Here is a 25,941-nt window from a genome sequence, read left to right as displayed (position 1 = left end):
GGGAAAAACCGAGACCACTTTTCTGTGGTACAACATGGATGGTACCTCCAATTTTTAGGTGTATTTTGACATATCTATACCTTGTAAGAATTTTTTTTTTTTTGGTTGAATTTCTTCTCTTTGTTGTTCCTGTCCTTTGGACTTAGATATTTTTTCTGAGGACCTTCTTGTCCTCAAGTGCAATGATAAAAGGTGAGCGATATAGGGCCATCATGGCCCTCTTGTATATCTGATTACCTCCCCTGATTGTAATCAAAATGATTTATATCAGTGAGTACTTATAGGACTTATTTGAAATTTCATTATTGTTATTAGTTGGACTGAGCCAATCAGGGTAGATAACTATGGACTTATTTTATGTCAAATTACCTCCCTTTATTTCAAATTAAAATGGGTGTATCTCCGTAACTAATGAAGATACTGATTTCATTTATGTCAACAGATTTATTTGGCAGATCCTTCTTTTGTTCACTTACAATATTTTTTTTCGTAATTACTTCCCTTTTACGTTACTATAAATAGCTTATTTTTAGTAACTTTTTTATGACTGGCCGTAGGGAAAAACCGAGACCACTTTTCTGTGGTACAACATGGATGGTACCTCCAATTTTTAGGTGTATTTTGACATATCTGTACCTTGTAAGAATTTTTTTTTCTTTTTGGTTAAATTTCTTCATTTTGTTGTTCCTGTCCTTTGGACTTAGATATTTTTTCTGAGGACCTTCTTGTCCTCAAGTGCAAAGATAACAGGTGAGCGATATAGGGCCACCATGGCCCTCTTGTTTTCTTTTTTTTTTGTTCATACGGCTATAGCATACTTGTGGGGGGAGGGTGTGCATTTGTCACCAACAGCTCTTGTCAATGACAGCTCTTGTTTTACTTATGTTAGACTTTTGTGTTATATTTATTATGTTCATAAGTATTTGTTTTGGTATTTTTTTTTAAATAAATAGATTAAAATATGTGTTGAAATTTTCAGTGATTGTTGTATTGTTTTCAAAATGGTATTAAGTGGCATTTGTACGAACAAATGATTATGAGAAATGAAAAAGAATTTTTAAATGCAATTTGGAAATTGTTTGTACGTACGAACAAATCTGGACTGTTCAAACAAAATGTCAGAACTGAAAGTATCTTTTGCATACAGACCCTGGATTTGTTCGTATGTACGAACAAATTCCAAATTGCTTTTTTCTTTTTAAAAGTTAATTCTTTTTCAGTTCTCTCATTTGTTCGTATGTACGAACAAATGCAGGCTGCTCATTACGAACAAATGATTGTGAATGAAAAAGAATTTTAAAAGCAGTTCGGAATTTTGTTCGTACGTACAAACAAATCTGGGCTGTTCGAACACAATATCGGAATTGAAAAATAATATGGACAGGATTTGTTCGTACGTACGAACAAAATTCCAAATTGCATTTTTTTAAGAATAAATTCTTTTTCAGTTCTCTCATTTGTTCGTACGTACGAACAAATGACAGTGAGAAATGAAAAAGAATTTTTAAAGCAGTTTGGAGTTTTGTTCGTACGTCCGAACAAATCTAGGCTGTTTTAACAGAATATCAGAATTGAAAAAAAATATGGACAGGATTTGTTCGTACGTACGAACAAAATTCCAAATTGCATTTTTTTAAGAATAAATTCTTTTTCAGTTCTCTCATTTGTTCGTACGTACAAACAAATGATAGTGAGAAATGAAATAAAAAAGAATTTTTAAAGCAGTTTGGAATTTTGTTCGTACGTCTGAACAAATCGGGGCTGTTTGAACAGAATATCAGAATTGAAAAATAATATGGACAGGATTTGTTCGTACGTACGAACAAAATTCCAAATTGCATTTTTTTAAAGAAAAAATTCTTTTTCAGTTCTCTCATTTGTTCGTACGTACGAACAAATCCAGACTGTTCGTACGTACGAACAAATGATAGTGAGAAATGAAAAATAATTTTTAAAGCAGTTTGGAATTTTGTTCGTACGTCCAAACAAATCTGGTCTGTTTGAACAGAATATCAGAATTGAAAAAAAATATGGACAGGATTTGTTCGTACGTACGAACAAAATTCCAAATTGAAATTTTTTAAGAATAAGTTCTTTTTCAGTTCTCTCATTTGTTCGTACGTACGAACAAATGATAGTGAGAAATGAAATGAAAAAGAATTTTTAAAGCAGTTTGGAATTTTGTTCGTACGTCCGAACAAATCTGGGCTGTTTGAACAGAATATCAGAATTGAAAAATAATATGGACAGGATTTGTTCGTACGTACGAACAAAATTCCAAATTGCATTTTTTTTAAGAATAAATTCTTTTTTGTTTCTCTCATTTGTTCGTACGTACGAACAAATCCAGGCTGTTCATACGTATGAACATATGATAGTGATAAATGAAAAAGAAATTTTAAAGCTATTTTGGAATTTTGTTCGTACGTACGAACAAATCTGAGCTGTTTGAACAGCATGTCAGAACTGAAAAATAATACGGAATATGGATTATTGTTCATACGTACGAACAGCCAGGATTTGTTCGTACGTACGAACAAAATTCCAAATTGCATTTAAAAATGTGAGAAATGAACAAGAATTTGTAAATTTTATTTGGAATTTTGTTCGTACGTTAGAACAAATTTTGATTTTCTGTTGCTGTGGTCTGCGATTTCTTCAATTTTTGCTGTGATTTTCACCAGTAAAAACTCCGTATAGCGGCAAAAAAGAGGGACAGACCGGAAGATCCTCTTTTATTCCGGAAGCAGATTTAATTGGTTATAGTTTAACGAAGAAAGGACTGATAACGGATAATGGTATATACTAACATGAAGTTTTATTTGTTAAACTATAAGAAGATTAAATATCACGTACCGATTTACTTCAAGGAATGGGCTGAATGCATTGACACTAAAATCAATAAATAATTGTCCAAGGAATTATATCTAGTCGAGTTTATCACAAATATATGATTATGGCCCCACTTGGGGGATCCCAAGTTTTACATAGAGGATATTACATGAGTGTCTTTTCATATTGAATTTATTAAACGAGTTGAATAAAATAATAAAATGCGAGGCTCTGCCGAGCATTTTATCAATTTTATTAAACGAGTTTAATAAATGCAATGTGGAAAGTCACAAATGTAATATTCTTTTTATCACATGTTAGACTTTCTTGTCAAAACATCAAAAAATCGACTTTCTTTCACTATATAAACAAGACAATTTGACCGACGTCGCTTACACTAGAAATGACGTCGACGTCAAAGCTTTATTACACTAGTGTATTATCATTTTTATTTAATGGCTTTATTACACTCCCGCGACGTCAAACATGTGATAAATAGACTTATCTAGGGAAAAAAACGTACTCTTATTTAGTGCGTTCACGTTTCGTCATCTCAAATTTTAATATCATTAGAAAGTTAACTGTACCGCAACTAATGTGTTATTCTTACTGGATAAATGTTGTTTTACAGGTATTATATCCCAATCAGTATTATAGTGTCATGCATATTTGATAAGATATCAATTAATTGACTTTTGTTGATAATGCAGTTGGTAGATAACTGAAACTTTCTACATGTAACACATACTTAATTAGTATTTAGTCATCAAATTTGAGAGACAGGCGATTCGTACATCGAACAATTTTATGTGATTCTGGCAATATATTAATGTGGATATGAAATTAAATGTAATGCAGGTACTTTATTAAGTTACTTAGATATCACTTAAAGAAATTTCACATCACAGTATTCAACACGACATATTTACGACAAGGTAATGAGTAATACGGCAACAGACTTGTATAACTCATCACCAAACGTGTATTAATACTTAAAATAGAAATCTTGGACGCTTTTTGTGTTTTTTGTTTAAGTGATAAGAAGAACTGAAATACATTAGTGGAAAATGGACGAAGAGAAACAACCATTTCTGAAATACGAAAAACACAATTCATCAGTCATCGTGCATGTATCACAAAATGGAACCCAGAATTCCTTGTCTAAACAAATGCCCCAAACTTATGGAACACACAACAGCTCGCATAAAACGTAAGTATGTCTTATCTTTAATAGTCTTTGGAAGCACAAAGAAGGCAGACCGTTTGAGAATATTCGTTTATGGAGATAATGAACAAGGCAACATACCTCATACCCTCTTGCACCGGCTTAATGCAGTGAAGTTGAATAGAAATCGTGATCTAAAAGGTCGCGAAATATTAAAAAGAACATTTGAGTAAAAACAACTTAGAGGTTCTTCAGACTTTCTGACTTATTTAATCTCTAGTGTTATTTATTTTGAGATAATGTAACAAAATTCTAAATGTTCTAACGTTTTTGAATATCGCATACCATGAAGTTTTCTTTTTTTCATGCGGACTAATTGCCGTAAGTTTCATGGTTGAGTCAATCTGCAAAGTATAATCTGATACTCATTTACTTTATATTAAAAACATGTATAATATTATTCTTATAAATGTGCTTTACATTTTACGGCTCTTGGTAATATAATAAACATATATTTTTCTGTCGTAGCTTGGTATCGTCGCGTGAGCCAGTGACCTTGACCTGGGAAAATGTGAATGTTTACGTCAATCCTCCAAACAAGGTCACCTGTTATGGCCGAAATAAAAAGGTCGAGCCTAAACAAGTTCTTAAAAACGGTCAGTATTTTTGAAAGTATTGCTAAATGTATCAAGATGGTGTGTCTGGTCTTCGATATTATGAAACTCGTAAGCTTGGTCCATATTTATCAATGTTACAAAGATTTTGAACTGATGAAACTGCTTTTTGCCATACATTTGTAACGGTTGTATGGATTTTAATGAAACTTATCGTGATAAAGGAATATATCATAACAAAGTGCTCTGCAATATGTTGGTAGTAAAGATTATCACAAAGAAAGTCACGGTTCGTTAGAAAGAAAATCTCTTTTAGAAGATCCTTTAGAAGTGTAGAACGCAACCATTAAAACATGTTGCTATTATTTGTGCTGTACGTATAAGACTATATATCCACTTTTTTATTTTGTAGTATATGGCCTTGTGAAGCCAGCCTGTCTGGTTGCAATAATTGGAGCAAGGTATGACAGTAAGTTTTGTTCATGTCTTTCCAAAACAGCAAAATAAACTGGCCCTTTCAAACAAGAAGGCATATATTTTGAACTTGGAGTCAAGATGAGACGCCTCTTTTTTTAACATTTTTTATACACAATTACTCCACCTTTTGTCTGTTATTGCGAGCTAGATATCTGTTCGAACTGATTCCAATCAATCTCAACAAGACGGTATTACGATGTTTTTTTTCTTTGAAAATAAGGAAAAAAGATCGATTTTTTAAAAAAGCAGTTGAGCTATCTATTTTTAAACTAAGCTAAATATGTGAAACATTTAAGAAGAAAAGTTTTTTATTTAGTTATCTTTTTATTAATTTAGCCCAGAAGTTTATCTACAATATGGCTATCTACATGTGTCATTTTCCAATTTCCAGATAATGTTCAAAATTAGGCCATGTTCACAGAGCTTTTAGTCTGTTTTATTGGACGGTAGCATAATAACGATGCGTTTACGAATTTTACATAATAAAAAGCTAACCTTTTTACATCAACAGTGGTTCTGGTAAAACAACTTTGCTGAATACACTTACTTCAAGATCAAACAAGGACATTTTGACAACGACTGGTGAGATCAGAGTCAATGGAGTTGATGTTGGCATTGGAATTCGGAACATATCGGCGTACGTCCAACAGGACGATCTATTTATAGCAACAATGACTGTGAAAGAACATCTCATTTTCAGGGTACATAATTATGATACTTTTATTAGATATACAGCAATATTTCCAGCTTATGGTCATGTACGCTAACAAACTAATGCCAAAGTAGACATGTACAACTGAATACAGTTTCTTTATTAGTATTCCTTAGATATCCTATGTATAAGACAATTTTAATCATTAGGTTAGTATTGAACTTCTCTTTCTTAAGACCAAGTCAATTTCGTTCGTTGCCATTCATATACCTCCAAAACAACTTAATTTTTATACTGTTTTTGCCAGAGTGTGTTCGTCATCTAGTCAGTTTACAGAATTTGAGACAATTTACTTGGAGATTTTAGCAAAAATGTACATATGTATTATCTGTGAAATCCTGCCTTTTAACAGCTTTTAAATCTTGTATTGATGATTGATTTTTTTAAGCAATTGATGTGTGATTATACAAGAATTTGTAACAGAACTTCCACTGTCATTGATTTAATTATAGTCTCTGATAGATAGTGAAAAGATCTCTCAATCAGATATAATTAACAGTTGTTTTATTAACCATTTTTTTACTTTTTATACCAGAAATATGTCTAAAGTTCCAACTGGTAGGCACAATACTGTTAAATTACATTGATTAAAGAACTATAATAAGGAATGGCATAATTTTAAACAGGTATTCATGTCTGTCCTTGAAAATATTGCACCTGACTGGAGTTCTGTCTTGCTTAGTGATACTGTATCTGACGCATGGCATAATTTTAAACAGGTATTCATGTCTGTCCTTGAAAACATTGCATCTGTTAAACAGATTAGAATCAAACAGAGGACTGAATCCTGGATAAGTTCTGATATTCTCCAGTTAATGATTGAAAAAGGAAAGGCTTTTAATCAATATAAAAATAACAAGTGATGATAAGTTTAATACATTTAAATCCTTGAGAAACATGGCAGAGGTTTCATTACTAATACTCTTGAACGAAATGAAAATAATTCCAAATCACTATGGAAAGCTCTTAAAGATCTTGTTTTGTCCTCCAAGAAAGGGGCATGTACAACACAAGCAAATATTAGTCTGAAAATCGTTAAGAATATTATTTGTTTCGATAAACGAACCATTACTTAAACTTTTAATTGTATTTATACTACACTTGTCTCAAAACTTGTTGAAAAACTGCCTATAAGTATTCAGAAAATTTGGAAAACATTTTGTAATTATATTTTATGCGAGCAAAGGTGTTTTAGAAGTCAGTTACTCTTTTTTATTAGTTTCTGAAAATAAAGTATTAAAATATTTAACCAGACTACGTGATCATCAGGCAACAAGGTAATACGATAATCCATCTTTTGAAAGATTGCAAGTCCATGAGCTCATGTCATTAACTTATCATTAGGACAGGGTGTTGTCCAAGATTATCTGAAACTTTCTAGAATTGTTCCTCTTATTAAGAAAAATGACTGCTGTAGGAAATTATCGCCCTGTTTCCATTTTAAGTATTGTGTCAATGATTTTTGAAAGAGTTGTCTATGACTAATTGGAATCTTATTTTAAGGAAACAAGGGTTTCAGTATGAAATTCAATTAGGTTTTAGAAATGGTTTCTCATCTGACACTTTAATTTATTTGACTGATTTTATAAGAATGGAGATGGATTAGGGTAACATTATAGACATGATTCTGTTACACAGAAAGCATTCGGTACTGTGGACCACCCCATTCTCCATAGTAATCTCAAAGCTGCAGGTTTAGGTAATGACATCTGAGATGGTTTAGGCCGTACTTCTCAACAGACAACAGCTTGATGCGTCCAGAAATACTCATGTGCCTCAATTAAATTTGCAGTTCCACAGGTGGTCCGTAATCGGACCGCTTTTATTTTAATTTTCGTTAATGACATGTCAATAGTGGTACAAAATAAACTTCTGCTTTATGCAGATGACTCATGTATACTCGTGTCAGGTAAACGTAAGACTCATTTTCAGAAGTTACTAACCGAATATCCTAATCGTTTGAGTCAATAGTTAATCAAGTTGTCATTAGATCTGGGCAAGCCTGAATTTAAAATTTAGGTTTCAAACACAAACTAAGGTCAGTTTCACATCTTGAGGTCACATGCAATGGCACTCTTATTGAACCCACATCCTCAGTAAAGTATCTAGGCGCTACCTTAGATCAGATTCGGAGAACTACGAATTAAAATAAAAAGAAATGCTCATTTAATCTGCAAGTTCTAAAGCAATTAGTCGCTTGGATTTAAACTGCGTACATTTTCAGGGACTCGCGTCACAAAATATCCAGTACAGAGTCCTGGAACGAGAGACTATGTTCATTTTCAGGGACTCTGATCACACCAAAATCCTAAAGAGAGTCATTGAGTGTCCCTGAAATTAACACAGTCTAAATCCATGCGACATTTCTGAAGAGCTATTTTGTTCATGTTCTTCGTTCCTTATATTATTATATTATTAGGCGTTGCTTCGAATGGATAACAGGACTTCAAAGCAAATGCGCTCACAACGTGTTGACGAGGTTATACAAGAGTTAGGACTACAGAAATGTCAGAACAACATGATCGGCAACCCCGGTAGAATCAAGGGTATATCTGGTGGTGAAATGAGAAGGCTATCTTTTGCTTCCGAGGTATAATATGAACATGATTACCAGGGTTTCTTATCCTAGAATTAGGCTTAGAAAGAACCTTTTTCGATTAGATACGCAATGGCTTGTAATATTTATTCTTATGACTCCGAATTTCTAAAGCATATTTTTCTCTTTGACATGAATTAACATTGAACTATATATGAAAGAACTAAAGATAATAGGTAAGGGTAGATTTCTCGGAAGCATAGAGCACTAAAACACAGCCTCAGAGCCACGCATTTGCAAAGTAGGCCCACAACAAAAAGAAGCTGTAACAGTTATGGAAAAATATTACAGACGGGTTCCTTAGGCGTTGCTTCGAATGGAAACAGGACTTCGGAGCAAATGCGCTCACAGCGTGGGCTAAAACTTACTTCTTTTCCGGAGTACAAGATTCATAATGCTGACTGAATATTATGATTATTTTTCGTAGGAGCATCCTCCATTACTCAGTAGTCTATATTTTTATCATATAAAGACATCATATATTTCAGATTCTAACCAACCCTCCTCTACTATTCTGTGATGAACCAACTTCTGGACTAGACTCAGCATTGTACAAACTCTAAGAACAATGGCTGATAATGGCAAGACAGTTTTGTGTACAATCCACCAACCGTCATCAGAGGTGTTCTCATTATTTCAACAGTATGTGCTGGAAGTTTAATATATACTACTTTAACCCTAAAACCTTTCTATACCAATCCGAAATTCAAAGAAAGATAAAGGTAAGCTCAGAGAATATAAAAGTCAGTTCTTTGGAGCATTATACTTTAAGATTTTATGATCTCGGTGCCGCTGGTCCATGTATAAGAATTCAATTTTGGAAATCACTAAGCGATAAAATGAAATTTTAAATTTCGTAATTTACTTAAGTTCAATTGATTCATCCATCAAACATTGTATTTTTAAATGTATTATTCATGTCTTCCTTAAATCTACATTTACGTTTTGATTTGATCCATTTTGTAGTATTTGCAGTTTATTATGCTAAAGGAGAATTGCGTTATGGGAACTCAAAGCTCTCGAGTTTTGGCGAATATATTTACTATTTGATATATGGTTCACAATCGAAAATACATGTATAAATATGTCAAACTTGAATAGTAAATTATCATTCCAAAAATAATTGGACTTAAGCATCTGTTTTAAGTGAAAAAAGTCACATTAAGAATGCTACATTACAAGAAATAATGTGCCATTTTTATAGTAAAAATTTCACGTATAAATAGATTAGTAGAAAACTAGAAATGAATTTATATTATATATTTTAAAATGTGCCAACTAGCCTACGGTTGTATAAAACAATGATTTATTATTTTAGACGGGGCTACTCTTGTCCCTTAAATTTCAATCCTGCAGACTTCTATATCTGGACAATGGCTGTGATTCCAGGACAGGAGGAAGAGTGTCTCAAAAGAATTGAAGTAATTGTTCCTTTACACATGTTACATAGTAACTCTCTTATTTCAGTATAGTTTTCCAACTTCGCATGTAAACATCTTTTTAAAACTTTACCCCATTTAATACAGTGTCTTAAAATCCTAGTTACTTCTGATCTTCTGTTATATTTGAATGTCATTAAAGAATCTATTGATAATTGATTGATACTTTTAGATGTAAAATTAAGTTACTATATCATGTAATTTATAGACAGTGTGTCAAGACTTCCAAAGTACAGATGATTCGAGAATGATGTTAGATGATATACAAACTTTAAGAGAAAACCCGGATTGCAACGGAGTTATAGTATGTATAATAATCCATGGACATTTTACAACACATTGACACATAGTACTTATTGGTACAACTAACATATCTGAAAACGTTCTAAATCTAATATTTGTACTAAACAACTGAGCATTTGAAATAAATCCCTTCAACTAACAAATATTATTTCTATTTTATTTTGTTGTTTTCCGAAAGTATAAAAACTATCAATTTCAAACTAACGTGCTCTTACTATGTCAAAGAATGCATTAATCATTTTCAGTTCGAAGAAGCTTTCAGCAGCACATCAAGGTAAATTAGACAGCTTTTTCAGAAACCACCCCATTTGTTAAACTGATCATATCAAGGGGTCAGAAACACACAACTCCAAAAGTTTTATTAGCCTCTACATCAAGTTTGATTAATCCAACATTGACATTTAAAAATAATTTCATATGTGAAAAGAATATTTATAGCTTGTTTGAATTTTGTTAGTATCCATCTTACAACCAGTCTTGTTTACATAAATTTGTTTCTATTTGTTTGGATATGTTGCAAAATTCACAATACATCTTACAAGTAACGCTGTTTACATGTATGTTTTGATATGGTGCTGTATCTAACTTACAATCAATGCTGTTTACATGAATATTTGGATTAGGGAATACTTGACCACTTACAAGTTTTTATCCTGGGACCAAACGCCGCTCTTCATGGAATTACACGCCTCAACACGTGTATCATTGAACGTTCCATGTTCACCGCGTTGAATACATTGCGATGCTCTAATGTTTTGTACTTTTAGCATGTGTAAATGTTGATTCTGCTACCGGGCTAGAGGGTGTGACGGTAGCATGCATTCCATGAACAGCTCAATCAAACCGAGCTGCAAATTTTCGTTTTGTCGTGTTGAGGACTGTGAAGTTCACTTTTTATTTTATTTTGGATATTTAGATCGTTTTGAAATATTTGAAGACACCAATGACTTAAAACAACACGGATGATAGTTCACTTATTTCTAGTTCTATTTTAGATATGAGGCATCTTGGTTACAGCAATTCGGTGCAGTATTTTCTCGTTCTTGGAAAACAAATATAAGAGAACCACTAGTTATTAGAGTGAAAGTTATGCAAACTGTTGTAAGTTTTATATTTATTTATATTTTGTTAAATATCAAAATGCATTTCTGATGAACAGGTCATTCAGAGACTAAAGATCCAGTGGTAACTGCAACATTCTAAGAACGTAATCCAATTTAATAGAAACCCTACAATAGTGTATATATGGATGGGAACCAGTGCTTCGGAAATTTTGAAAACGAAATCACATCCAACTACTCTTCAACCGTTACTACCCAACCCATAATATTTATACATACCACTATATTTGTAAAAGATGATATAGCATAGAAATAATGTTTGAAATGATTTACCGGTCACCGTCAGTAACCATACAATGCTAAAGGTCAAAACATTCGAAACATAATGGATAAGTTTACAAAAACGCAAAGGCAATGTATTTAATGTAGACTACGAAGTATAGGAACGTAGATGAGCACCGCCTTAGAGCGTTCAGTTAGAAAAACACACTAGGCATTGCACAAAACGTAACACTTAACCCTCACTATGTTCCAAAATTTTATGTTTTAATTACAATTGAGAATAAGGGAATGATTGTGCAGCCTATTCATTTCTTATGTTTTACTATTTTATAAGGTGATTGCTGTTATCCTCGGACTTATATATCTCCAACTAGATCTAAGCCAGGAAGGAGTTATGAACATAAATGGGGTTCTTTTCCTGCTTATTACAGACGCAACAATGTCAAACCTGTTTAGTGTGTTGAATGTAAGTAACACTACAACTATGTTTCGCTTGAAAAATATTGCTTTTATGTCGAACGTTTATAGAAATAAAATGGATACTCGTTGATGTGAATGTATAAAATGGGAACGTAAATAAAATAGCTTACATTGTAAAGATATCTAATTTAAAATCCTCTATATTTTTGAAGTATGTTTTCATGGTTGGTGTTTTGTGAAAAATCAAACGTTGAATGTGGCTAAAAAGTTTATTCCATTTAATGATAGTGGACATATATGACCATATAATGAAAGATATATTTAACCAACAACTACATTATGTTGCTTGTTTAAAGGCAAAGCACCCATTTTAAGAAAACGTATTTTTATTTTCCAGTTATTTCCAATAGAGATGCCAATATTTTTCCGAGAATATAATATTGGTTTGTACAGGGTTGATATCTATTTCATCTGCAAGACACTAACCGAGGTATGCTATTTGTTTATGGAGTATCTGATCACTTTAAAAGGTTAAGCCTTTAGATTGACGTTTTGTATTTGAATTGTTATTTCATATATTTAGACAGTGTGGGTAAAGTAAAATCGCACTGATTCGGTGAGTTTAATGCGTATTCAAGACAAATTGTAAAAACACAAATACTCGAAAAGATGTTAGTCATACCTGTATGTAAGAATTTGTCACACATTAAATAAGTAATATTATTTATTTTATTAATCAGTCATCGGTTGGCCGGTTTGTTGGTTCGCTACCTAGTAATAGTAGAGCAAACCAATTCCAGAGTTTTTAAAACCTCATTGTAATTACCCTGATATTGCGATACTTTTTCTCGGATGGACGACGGTTGGGGCACTAGCTCACCCATATCTTCTCAAGTGTCTTGGTCGAACATTTGATTGGGTTAAACGTCACATCGGCACTGTTATAGGTCACATGGCGGCACTGTTATAGTGGCGGAAGAAGACTCCAGATGCCCCTATGGGTATTTCAGACTGTGGTGGGCACCTGGGTAAAATTACTGACCTTCCTTAAGTAAGCTGGAGGGCTTTCTCGCATAAAATAATTTTTCATTCTAAGCGAGGGTTCGAACTCAAATCGGGGCAAATGATTTGAAGTCAGCTACACTAACCACTCAGCCACACTGTTGCTTTAACAGTAGAATACATATATATTTTTGGGCGTTTTTGTATTACTTTACTGCGCTTTTTCCCATTAAGTGTCCAGATTTTAAAATGTTAAGACATATAAAGTTAATGTTTAATTTGAGTAGCAAGTATACAAATTAATCATATGTTTTACAGTTACCATTCTGTATAGCCATACCAATACTGTATTGTACCATTGCGTATTGGATGATAGGTAAGGTAATTCTTTTTCACAGTTTGTCAATACAGTCGGCATCCGGCCATATCTTTATTGTATACTGTTAATCTTTTTTCTCTCTCGACATCTCAGACATTGATAGTTCCAAAAATATCTGTATATTAAAAAGAATGATTTTTTGATTATTTCTTAATTGTAATCTGTGGCATTGATGATGAAATGTTATTTTCTTAATCAGTTAAGTGTACATATTGTTGTGGTGAGTCACACCGTCACAATTTGGGGTCTTATGGCGACTTCCCAGCTATTTCTGGTGGACGAAGGTTGCTAATCTGTTAGCAATGCCAAATACTTTTGTCAATGACCGCCAAAACCATATATAATTGTGTAAGAGTAATATTTCAAAGAATCATTAGCATAATTTCGCTAAATAACTTATAATACGATAAAATTATACCCCCACCAGACTTAGAAGAGGTGGTTAGCTATAATGAAATCACGTTGTCCCGTAAGGTCCTTCCTGTCCTAGGGAACCGGAAAAGAAATAAAGTAAACTTGCAATATATGTCTAGGTTCATAATTCAAGTTCGCAAATGCCAAAATTATAAGCCCATTTGGAAAATATCCCAAAATTGACATTTAATTTAATATTTCTGAAGCCTGTACGTGCATTTGATTGAAATTTCACAAAACATTTGAAATCATAATTTAAGATACAGACTAAGTTAATAACTCTGACAACATAATTCCCCTCATTGAACTAGAAAATTTGACATAACTTATGTTTTCTTTGAACATCTCTGAAAAAATGGAAGTACTGTATTGAAACTTAAGAAGATGTTGAAAGGATGATCCGTCAAATTTACTTATCAGGTCTCATAACTCGGACTTTTATTTTAACAGAATTATTTCCCTTTCTCAGAGTAAAAATGGCCAATAGTTAACATTCAATATTTCTAAACCTTTCCATGCATTTAATGGTAATTTCACACAAACCATTAAGATCATAATCTTAATTTACATATCATCTTAAATAGTTCAGTCTTTTATTTTGGCAAAATTATTTCCCCTTTATACATAAAAAATAAAGAAAAAATGTTGATTTCTTAAACAAAATCACTGAAACTACTGAAGGTATTGCAATGATCTTCAAAACAGGTTGTTAGGATCTAAAGGCAAGTTATTGTCCAAGGTCAAATTCTACCTTAATTTTGACAACATTACATCCCTTTTGGCGCCTTGAAAATGTCTTTAAAGTACTGTTTCATCTTTACACAATTTTGAATACCAAGTTCCATATGAACTTTGTCTTTTGACTTGACAAAACTACCCCCCTTTTGGACTCTCAAAGTAAGTGTTGGTAAAATTATTGTTTTCCTGAACTAGCTCTGAAACCAAAAAGTGCAGTTTCTTACAATGTCGGATACACAAACAAAATTATTCACCCTTTCAATGTGGTTATTAACAAAATAATTGTTTTTCTTAAATAGCTCTGAAATATTTTGTAGGATATTTACAAATAACAGTTCCAATAACTATGACATCTTTTTATACAAAATTGTCTCCCTCTGTAATTGTATTCGATTTTTCACACTTTTGCTAGATAAGAGAATGGTATAAGATATGCTGAAGGGATTGTGAAAAGGCACTGAGTAACCAGAACTCGTCCTGAATAATGATAAAGTCATCTCCTATTGCACCTGTTTTCAAATTTAAGGACTAACTTTGACCCTACTGAAGGGACTTTCATATTACTTTAATCCGTAAAAGATAACTAATGATAATAAAGAAAACTTAACAAGTCCCATACCTGATTTTTATACCCTGTTGCAACTGTATTTATTTTTTTTTCACATTGAGAATGACATTTATTCCACTAAATGTATTTAGATATAAATTGATACATGCCATCAGGAGGAGTTGAAACATTTACCAAATATCTGCCTGAGATGATGACAAAGTTCTCACACCTTTTGTACTTTTTCAATAATTTTAAGGCAATAAACAAAAAAGCAAAATAACTGTAACTCTTTCTTGAAAATAGATGGAATTGTCTCCAAGATTAAACGTAAAAGGTGTAGTAGTGAGTGTTATTTACTGCTAATATTGCCTTTTCTTACAAGGCTTTTAGTGGGGGGGGGGGGGGGGGGGGGGGGGGGGGGGGGTTTATGAATCACATCTAGTGATAGCTCTTGTTTGCCATGTTTTCGCTTTAAGATTAATATAATAGATTTATAAGGCGAATAGTACTGAAGTTGTACAGAAATTGTCGCTTTATATATACTACCCTAATTATTAAAACATTTTTACCAAATACATATGCATTCTTCATATTAGTTTATAACTGACGAAGATGGAATGATAGCATCACTACTCGGGGTGGGTGGGTATATCGTAACTGGGCAATACATCATCTTCTTTATACTTAAGGCCCGCCCACTGAGAGAAAAGGTCTTACCTCTATTATGTAGGAAGAAAACAGATAGAAAACAACCTACTTTTACTTTTGCATTTCATCTCAGGTCTGTATTCGAGCTTCAAAGCATTTCTTGTACTGACCGGGGTGGTTGTTCTAGTGGCCAATATTGCGGTATCGTTTGGTATGTAAGACCCATGCTATTATGTTTGTATTATTTTATATAATCATTAAGATTTGTTATTCAAATACTTCAAATGATAACAATGGCTAAAGATGCGGCTAAGAAGTCAATACAGCATTTATGTAATTTTTTTTAATTCTGCGTATGATTGCATACATTGTATATCAAAACAGAAAAAAGTGGAAACTCCACAAACCGTTTATTTGTTCAAATATTTATTGAAACAATATACGTTTTTGTTAAAAGTAGGTTTATCTGTCTCTCTGTCTAAAGTATAAGTATTAAAAGTAGTCAAAACTACAAAAACGTTTTAAAACAAGTCACTTTATTTTTAACCGACGTTTGGGCTACATTAGCCTTCTTCAGGGTTCAAAATAAACATAACAAAGGAAGTGACGTCGATGACGACAACGTCAAAATTAAACAAAGAGTTTGGCGTAAAAATCATAAACAGGATCATAGTACGATACATAAATACTGGTGAAAGTCTCTGTCTAAAGGATATTCCTGAAGCTTTTACAGGGTATATAGTATCTGCGTCAGTGAACTCGGTGACCACTGCTCTTGCTGTAGCTCCTCCTTTGATGATACCGTTGATGCTGTTTGGTGGATTCTTCCTCAACCAAAAGTTAGTTGCTATTTGTTGTTTACATTAAAGCTGAGTTTAACAAAATGTTAACATGACTGATTTCGAACCATTTGTCCTCTGTCACAGATTCGAAACCCATATCAGTGCGTACACTTTTTCATGTCGGAAGTGTTGAAACTGGCTTGCAGAAATTCACTGATTGTATGTACTTGTACCGGCATGTGTCTGAAATAATGGCCGGTAGGGCGCTTGGGTATTCACTATTAAAATAGAAATGTCGCCATATTACATACGAGTAGATCTAGTAAAATTGGTTGGTCTTCATGGCGATCAATTCATTAGTTCCTATCAATGAAACCTAAGAGAAGTTATGATATGCTGCCCGTTTGTCGTTCCGTCAGTCAGTCGCACGAAGTGGGACCCTGTCATAATTATTGAAGATATCTTGTTTTAAACTCGATGTTCCTTTTTATTTCTTGCTATGATAAGACAAATTGTTACAATTGCAACAAATAGTCCAAAAATGACAAAAATGCAAACAAAATCCTGCACAAACTTCTTTAAAGTACAAAAGATTTTTCATGTAATTTAGTACATGCACAGGCGTAACTATGGAGAATATGCACATGTTTTATTTGTTAATATGGCAAAAATATGGCTGCTATGGCAACACACAGTCCAAAGTATGGTCAAAACATTGATATTGTGAGAACTTAAAAAGTACAATACATTTGTCCTGAAACTTGGTATATAGATAGAAGAAAATATGGGAAACATGCCGTTTATTCATCTGTTTGCAAATTGTAGATGTTGACATAACTTAAGTTTATACTTATTTATTTTACTTCGATGGTGGTGAAAGATTTAAGCGTCGAGTCCGCTTCATAGAAAAACCAGTACTGCCATATCTGTGGGGCTTGAGCCCACGTAAGCGATAAAATATACAAACTTGACTCCAACAATAATCAGTATCTACATGATTGCATTTTTTTTTCAGTTCAGCTCCTGTATATTTTATTTGGTTGCAATACCTATCCTGGTTTAAATATTCAAACGAGTTGGTATCAGTCAACCAGTGGGATAATATCGACAAGATTAGTAAGTTTATCACCATTTTACAAGTTTATCACCATTTTACATGTTCATATCGTTTTACAAATGTATCACTATTTTAGATAATTAGCACAATTTTACAAGTTTATCACCATTCTACTACAACACTATGCATAGTATTATAACACTAGAAATAAAATAATCCATCCTGTAATTTTTATAAAACCTCTAGGCAAAATTATACAGTTTGCATTGTTAAATACTACTCACTTTATTATTTAAATTCTAAAAGTTTAAATGTCAATGAATAACCTCATAGAAACGTCTGTCTCAGTGACCCAAAGTTACTTATCTTTCACAAATACACATTTATATTTTTTATCACTAAAAATAGCGCATTTAAAGAAAACACGGGAAATTTACGTTCGTAGGCAGGATAGATATAATGACATTACAAAGTCAAACAACAACAGGTTTTGTCTTATCATCTTTAACGTGTACTTTTTCGAATTGTAATGTTCATTGGATCGAAAAATATAAATACTACAAGGAGCAAAGAACAAAACTATTTTTATCCGGTTTAACGTAAGAACTTTATTTAAATAAACAAAAAGTTTTGCCCAAATTCACTACATGAATTGCAATTCTTTAAACATGATTTTCTACACGAGAGTCATTTTACACTCTTTTCTAGGGTCATTAAAACTGTACCTTCATCTTCAATTACTTTTCGGCTCTCTTGGGCTCTGCCAGGGCGGCTCACACTCTGCACAAGCGCCTCGTGGGATACACGTCTGGCAAGTTCCACTTAAGCTGAATAAAACATTGCTGAACAAGACACTGTTAAAATTAGCATATCCTATTTCATATTTCTGTGTATAATCATATTGACAGCTTGAAATATGGATAAGACTTAAATATTAATGTTTCTTGATTCAATAGCACACTTTATTTATGCCAGTCGATGCCATTCTGTGTTTGTTTCATGTGAAGCATAAATTTTACTTTTCCCACATATTTCCACTGTTATATGCATTTATTTCTACCCTTTCTAGGTTGTGCTAATAGTTCCAAGTCAAATGAATGTCTTTATAATAATGGTCAAAACGTGATTGATTATCTACATTTTGACAAGGTTAGCGTTATTATTTATATCATTTTATTGTTTACATGTTTACAAACAGTTACTCCAACCTTGCCAACCAGCTAGTATTTTCCAGTTTCAAAAACATGACTCTACTACTTAAAGATTTCTTAATTAGAATTCAGATAAAAATGATTAATATGACTTTCACATTAAATGTTGAGAATGGTTTTGGTTTCACAAGTATTCTTATATGATACTGCTTGAAATATACTCTACTGTTGTATCATTTTTTAGCTTAAGTGATTGAAATTCTGAGACAGTTTCCTTATCTTCGATTTACATTTTACAACATTATCCATTCATTTTTAAATCGGAAAATTTTGGTAAAGCTTTGTATGTAAGCCAGTATTATGTGGAAGACTTTCAAAAAGTTGAACGCGTTGCCGTTCGACAGCTCTGATTTATGTATAATTGCCAATAAAGAAAAATGATAAATCATCTATATAACGTGAATTAGCACATTTTCTAAGTATAAATTTTCAATGAAGGAAAGAGCAATTAATCGAACCTAACCAGAGTCACAACTTCCGCGAATGGATATTGTTACGGAAATACACAACAAATTGACAAAGCGTTGAAAATTGTCATAAAATAAGGACATAGAAATTCAATTTGAAGCAGATATTTATGGTTCTTTTTGTTTTTATCTATAGGATAACACCTGGATTGATGTTGGCATACTTTTGGCAATGTTAGTTGGATACAGGATGATAGCTTTCTTTATTTTACTGACGAGAGCAAGACGGTCTAAAATGTGAGGTACTTTTAGTGGAAAGTACCATATGTTCTAAATTGAGACGTTTTTATATTATATTCTGGTATTCAAAATGACTATGGTCTAGTTAACGATAAATGGCATCACTTAGTGAACTATTGCTGTGAACTTACCGCGAACAAGTTGCTGAGAACATCCCGCGAACTTGTCGCTGCAAACATCCGCAAACAGGTTGATGTGAGTATGCCGTGAACAAGCTAAGAAGCATGACTGCTAGACAAAACTTTGCAAGAAATTGCCCGCTGAAATTTGTGCAAAACAAATAAATTGATAGGAACGAGACCATAAATTTATTAAATAAACTCAAGCAAGAAAGTTGCGGCAATTTCAAATTGCAATATCTGAACTTTTATATATCATGATACTGGCCCTTGGTAAATATAAAATGAATTTGAACAGTGTTACAGTACGAGGGGCGTTCAATATGTAATGTTACTCCGTACGTAGTTCCGTAACCGCTTATTATTTTTAGATGCGGTTTTCGGCACATTATAGAGCAATTTATTGGCAACACAATGCTGTATAAATTATAAAAATCGGTGCATTCAAAGTAAAAATATAATCATTTGAGTGAGGTGTACTCGGGTGTACTGGACAATTTTATGTCCAAAATATTGAGATTGTAATAAGCAATTCCTTGATTCTACTATTCAACAACTAGAACTTAGTTCAATTTTCAGTTTAAACAGATAAAACAAATCATGATCTTCACAAAAACATATGAAAATTTAAATAAAAAGTTAATAACAGTTTTAAATTGAGTGTGTATATTTTTACTCGAAAAATGGTAAGGTGAGTACAATAAGCCTCTGCAATTTTGTCAGGCGCGATAATCATCGTTTAAAAAATTCTTGTATTTTAAGTTGATACTACTATCTTAATTCTCGATTGCGAAACTAGTTCTTACAACCTTGATTAATCGCTTTCAACACCCATTCCAGATGGAATCAACTTCGAGTTTAGATTTTTTTAGTTGTGTTGTAAAATTAAAAATGCAATAATTTATAATACAAACGCAAACTCATCACAAATTGCTATACCTCGTAGAAAAGTGATAGAATTTTGTGATTTTACAAGTCATTCTATTTTTCTGAGACTCTGGATGCCGAGTTCAAACCTATATTATAAATATGGTCCAGTATACCTGAGTACACTTCACTAAAATGATTATATTTTTACTTTGAACCAGCCGATTTATATAATTCATATAGCTATGTGTTGCCAATAAATTGCTCTATAATTTGCCGAAAACCGCATCTAAAAATAACTAGCGGTTACGGAACTACATGCGGAGTAACATTACATATTGAACGCCCCGTATTGTACCTGCATTTTTTTCATCCATAAAAATTTCTTCACATTGTTTATAAATATGCATGACTAGAAAACTCTGGAAAATCTCTCGTAAAGTTAATTTTAGTTTTACATCTTAGTTAACAAACATATATACCTAAAGTTGTAATTCTTATATTTACTTTTAGATAACTGGATTCAGCTGCAGAAGTTTAAGCATCTATTTCGATTTTAAAAAAGCATCATGCTTATTCAAGCGTGTGAGTGTAAATATTAGAAATATATTTTCTGACTGACCACAAATAATGTATTCTTTTCATCCTCTAAGAACATCATCATTCACATTTGAGGTTTGTATATAAATGTTTTTCCCTCTAAGCATCTAGCAGTAATTATCTTATCAGGATTGCAGATATTATTACAAATTGATCGATCTACTATTAGCTGCTTTAATTAACGTTCTTCACGAACACTTTACCAAAATATTACAATATTCAAAGCCCTTCTGGTGAATAAAATGCGATTATTGGTCTTACTGCGAATATCCGAAGAACTAGTATCAAATTAATCACAGCATGTTCGTGGCTAGCGGCGAATATCCCGCAGATACTTCCCGCTATTAGTTATGTTTGCGGCTTGTTCGCTGCATGTTACATCTTTTTGACCATTTCGTAAGGGAAACTGCTTGCAAACATAAAATTTGTGAACAGTTGATTTACATACATTCTGTGATACCATTGTTATCATTTTGCCAAATGTGTGATTTTTTCATTATCATAACAGGTTTGGTCGTCGATATATGTTGCATGAATTGCTAATCGCTTTGTCATCTAATCATTATTTACATATATTTTACATTCACTATGTGTTTTGAGCAGAACGAAAAACGCGCTTATTTTCACATAAATGACATTGGTACAGTAATATAGCTCTTTCCATGAGATTGCACGCATGATCTAACGTCTTAATAAAAATTCATAAGGAATAGGCGTGTCCGTTTTGCCGTTCTCTTTAGATGTAGAAAAGATCGATATCCCGACGATAATTTTAATTGCTGATACTCATGGAAGGCAGACCACTAAATATCTGTGTAAGAATCATCCGTAAAACTGTAAATACAAAGACACAATACTATACTATATCAAAGTACTGAAAGTACAGAAAGGCTGGCTACCACAACACACTGGATGAAATCTGTGCGGGAAGGATGTTTGCAAAATCTTAGATATTATGGGTTATCCATATCAAACTAAGGCGAGCATAGGGTATTGATGTGATGAACCTCTTGATTAACTTATGAAGGTAATGTAAGGATATTAGGGTAAGTATTAGAAAAACTTGGTTTTACGTTCGAAAAACCTAATTTATCGATTGTTGATTCTAGTTTTTCGATCATGAACCTGGGTTCAAGTTATTATTGGGCAATTGGCGTGCCATAACCGTTTATATATGTTTATAATAAAACAATATTAAACATTGAGGGACATAATATCAGATAAAGTATAAGAGGTAAAATGAGTTCTCTGCGATCGTTTTGCGCAATGGCTATCACTTTAAAATTTGTCTCTGTTTCAGCTGGAGGAAAGAACCTAATTTATACAAGATTAACAAATAAAAAAAAAACAATCAAACAACAACGACACGGTCAAAGTCGTTTACAATTAAAGATGCAACACAGTGCGAAACACTTTAAACTTCAGGACTGTAATTAATGCATTTGTTAAACATTCCCGTAATGGGTCCACTTTCTTAATATAACCTGAAATACAGTTGAAAACGTGTGTTTAAACAAAAATCGCTTACATCTACGCCCCCACCCACACTTTAAACACAATGGTGACAAATGGTGACAAAGCACTTTTTACAATATATCTTTTAGCATTCGCCAGAATGTTTCTAAAATGAATTTAGTACAGAAATAGCCTAAAAAAAAAAAAAGAAAGAAAAAAGAAAAAAAAAAAGAATATATAGCATGTACGCTCTTTAGGTATACAACTCGTAGAAAGTAGTCATTTGTTCCTTCTCACGTTACTGTGGCTATTCCACGCAGCGATTACGTCCCGTAGTACCTATAGCAAATGATCTGAAAGAATAGATTCTTAAACTTTAGCCCTAAATATAAGACCTAGCAAAACTCATATCACTATAAGTTCATTTTAATTGATATTTCATATTTCTTATTTCCCATGTTATGTCAGGTCGTCGAATAATGCGCAGTATACCTCATATCGACAATGGTTTCTCGGAACCAGCATTTGTTTAATTAGCTATTTACAGACCGGGGTCATAATTTATTACGAAACGGTCAACAGTGTTGAGTTACGAAAAAGTTCCATTCATACAGACATTTCATTCATAGGGGCGAATTAATTTACCATCATTATGTAATATTTTCTAATATTATCTTTCAAGTATTTACCGTTAGAAAAGTAAAACAGTATTATAACATGTTAAAGCAGATAGTTTTATTGAAACAGGTAACTTTAACAATATTTACACAACTCTATGGCAAAAATGATAAACATTCCGAAATATTTGAATTGCGCATGAAATTATATTTTGTGTTGTCAGTCTCAGCACCTTTGAACTTTTGTTGAACTTTGTGGAATCTCGATTTATGGTTATAATAGCCTGGCGAATAAATCGCCAGCCTAATAAACCACATCGGGACTTCTTGCAAATCATCCGATCATAAAACACCATTCTATTCTTACACAAATCATATCTTAATGTCTCAGTAACAGCAATCACTGTTCATTATATTTTATGCTGTATTATGTAATCATTGTTCGTCATCTGTTCTAATAAATTTACAGTCTATATTTTTTTCTCTGTTGTATTTATGTCGTTATATATACAAAATGTATGGAAAATGTACACAATAATTTAGCTTTTGCATCAAACACATACACAAACTGCAGTATTATCTACTCTTAAAATGAAGTTGATGCTGTAAATTATCATTTGCATTCCAATATTTGAGAAACACACAAGTGTCACACTCCATCTCCAGGACCTCCCTCAAAATTCACCTCTTCGAATCGCTCACCTTCAAGAATACAAATCGAATCTTTCCTCAGTTAGGGCAGTAAATTGAGTGCACTCAAGTTGGAGGAATGTGTATGAATATATAAGTAGCATAGTTCCCCCTTTAGCGCCACGGTGTGGATGCGCCAAGATGACATCAGAGCAGGGACGCGGCGGCTATATTGGTTTCCATTAGAATAACATCAGAGGTTTATTTATAGAACTACTAGATTGACAAAAATACGTCACACACCTGGCATAGGTCAAGCAAAATACTGTAAACCTAGAATTGTTTTCGCGCCTTTTAAATTAGCGCCTTTCGCGGGTAGTATATTTCCGTGAAATTAAATAGCCGCGAAAAACTCGGATCTAACAAAAACGCAAACGATTCTAGCTTCAGCTTAAATAGATCGCTATAAAAATGGTTTTGTGTTTACACATACCTGGATCCAGTACTATATATTATTTGTAAGTAAAATATTGTGTCTATTTCTGCTAGAAATGGATTAATCGCTAATTTAAATGGCAACCAAATGAGTGTGTAATAACAGCAATTTACTGGCTGTCAATAATTGGAGGCGTGAATAACCGTTGATATGAATGAAAAGGATTAAGGTGCATTAAAACTGAACGTCTTCAAGAATACTATCAATGCAGCTATGCAGTGATACTTACCTTAGTATACTAATATGTTCACTTGCGATTTAATATTCGCGGGATTCGCGAAGGATATAATTCCGCGAATATTTGTATCCGTGAAAATGTCCACGTTTTGAAAAACGCGAAATATAGTATCCGCGAACATTTCTAGGTTTACAGTAACAACACATCGCAGCATGGTTCTGAACAAAATCCCATAACTATACCACGTGGCAATTGTACAGGTGATACGGACTTCGGGAACGATGACGTCGAACTCAACATAGATGTTGTACCTAAACCGAACAATCGTTTTAGAGGAGTAATCAGAAAGAAAGCAAAATCCTACATACTGACCGGTATTGACAGTGATTTAGACGGGTTATATGGTTTTTAGAAGAAACAGGACTAAACTGTAAATCTGCTAATTTTTTTTATCACAAACAGAACTGATTGTCAGATCGCACAGATTGTGGTTAGCCAGGATCAAAGTATGTTGGTAGAGAATCCTGATAACTGGCCAGAAGGCATCGTCTGTCGCCCATGGATAAACAAGTCCGAATATTGGGAGTACCGTAACAGAAGGCGGGCTAATAACCGGCAAGGCTACAATGAATACAACGAAGCCTAATAAGATATACGCTCGTAGAAACAAACAGTGAACGTATCGCCATGTTAAAACTTATTCTACCAACACAATCGCTGTATGTTATGCAAGTGTACCCCAAGGTGTTAGATCCATAATAGTACACCTCCTTTTTGAAGAGTATTTAATTTCTACCATAAACCTACTTTGACCGCAATTTTCAGGGGGCGTAGTTTCAAGCCCCACTAGGACCAAAATTCTTTTCCTTATTTTCCTTTTTTTTTGCTAGTAAGATTTTACTTCTTTCAAAAAACAAAGACAAATATCAAACAGGGAATGCCACGTACCAATAAACACAGCCTCCCCAAAACGAAACCTACAGCACGCAGACGTGCACACCACAAACACACACACACACACATACACGCACACACACAAAGCCAACACATGAGGACAAAACGAACAAACAAAGGAACACAGTGTGGCACCGCCTTGGAACGGTCAGTGGCAAAAACACCACTGGGGAGCTTAAACCGGTTTATGGTGCGCACCCAGCCTCACTCTTTCCCTCACCATGTTCCAAAGACATGGGGCAGTGTAAATAAAAGTAATCCAAGACTTATTATTGATTTATTGTGCAAAAGTGGAAAATTTTCATTTGATAAGCAATTTCTTGCTGTTCAAAGTGAATTTATTTCTGAAACAGAATGGGTAGAGTTAGACATCTCTAATTATACTGAGTTACATGACGTAAAAGTTCTGTTTTTTGCCTTCACTCTTTAGGCTACATATTGTGGAAGAAATGTAGATAGGTTTTACTTCTGCCCAAGGTTATTTTTTAATGAAGTGAGCAAAATTCAAAACAGACCCGCAGGATTCGACCTTATTTTTTCAATGTTGGAGTTAGAATTCTATCTCATTAAATCAGTTTACTTGAGGTACCCTAGAAAAATTGATATTGACAGTTTTATTTTGTGTTTTATTATTGT

General features: G+C 33.1%; 1 pseudogene; it reads left to right on the top strand.

The window, feature by feature from the left end:
- The first annotated feature begins 3,561 nt into the window (after positions 1 to 3,561).
- LOC123530757 (protein white-like) lies at positions 3,562 to 24,997 on the top strand (annotated as a pseudogene).
- The last annotated feature ends 944 nt before the right edge of the window (positions 24,998 to 25,941 follow it).

The sequence above is a fragment of the Mercenaria mercenaria genome, chromosome 11, assembly GCF_021730395.1.
Source record: "Mercenaria mercenaria strain notata chromosome 11, MADL_Memer_1, whole genome shotgun sequence".
NCBI classification, from domain to species: domain Eukaryota; kingdom Metazoa; phylum Mollusca; class Bivalvia; order Venerida; family Veneridae; genus Mercenaria; species Mercenaria mercenaria.
This window is presented reverse-complemented; position numbering and strand designations above follow the sequence as displayed.